We start from the raw sequence: 1,399 nt of genomic DNA on the forward strand, positions 1-1,399 counted from the left end.
AAACTTTTTTCTGTTATTTGCCTTAAGCTAAATATTTGATCCGTACATGACCTTCCTGGCATAAACCCACTTTGGACTTCCCAAATCTTTGTTTCTGTTATTATTATTACCCTACGAATAAGTATTTTTGAATATATTTTACTTACGGTGCTTCATAAGCTAATCCCTCTGTAATTATTGCACTCACTTTTATCTCCCTTTCTCTTATATATTGGTACGATAATCGCTTCTTTCCAATCGTCTGGGACGTCTCCCATCTCGAAACATAAAGTTCTTAATTATATCCCTAACCTCAGTGACACAGACTTTTTCAATTGAGTTTTCCAACGCATCGTGTTTAACATCGCAGTTGTGGTGTCTGTATATATACTCTGATTCATCAATTAAAATGAAATATGCTGAATAAATTAGTACACTTTCCAATAATTCCAATTTCGAGAGATTTTAAAGCATTTATGTAAATTAAATTTAAATGGCGCGTAGAGACACCCCACCTTGTGGTAAATGAGACTCTGTCTCACCTTGTGATGCGAGGGTTACAAATGGCCATTAAGAGTCTTCAATTAAAAACAAAACACAATTATGGCTAACACTTAGTCTTTTGTATTTAAAACAAGCCCCACTTGGTCTTCGATCTAAGTCAGCAAGATTTGGGATCAAAGAAGAAGGCAATGAGGCTTGCTTTAGCCCTCAAGGTCTAGCTTTTAGACCTCTAAACAATTTCAAAGAATCGCCGAGCACAGCAGTCGAGCGAGCCGAGCGAGACGCGTCGTACAGTCGTCGCACCTATCTGTTTCTTAATTATTTAAGTAGATACTCTGTTCACCGAGTGAATAACTAACTAGAAATACTATATCACGGAATAACCTGAGGACGCGCATCTTTACGCATTTGGGCGGAGATACTGTCAAAGAAGGACTTGTCTGGACGAATGTGTCCAATATTGGAACAGGTTTTTAATTTTTTATGACGTCCAGGGAGCGTGCGTGTCAAATTTCTGAGGAAGGCTTCCGCGCACAATTGGCTCAATTAAACCACGTAAGCAAATAATAATATATTTAATAATAATGATATATCGAAGAAAAGTTTCTTTTATTTCAAAGAAACTGTTTTCTGGACGTAATTTGATTTATCATATAGGCTTTATTATGTTATATTAAGCACTTCTTTTAAATTTATAAAGTGACTTGATGTAAGCCCACAGTTTGGCTACATTATGCTTTTAAGGTTATGCAGCGGCTTGATGTTAGCCTACCGTCTAGCTAACAACTAGTTTCTAAACCATCCAGTGGCTTGATGGTAGCTCATATTATCGCTACCGACTACTTTCAAGATTACATCGGGTCTAAATTGTAGTTTGATCAGTAGTTCGTTTTAAGGATTTTAAGCTATGCTAGTT

Source organism: Belonocnema kinseyi, chromosome 5, assembly GCF_010883055.1.
Source record: "Belonocnema kinseyi isolate 2016_QV_RU_SX_M_011 chromosome 5, B_treatae_v1, whole genome shotgun sequence".
NCBI lineage: Eukaryota > Metazoa > Arthropoda > Insecta > Hymenoptera > Cynipidae > Belonocnema > Belonocnema kinseyi.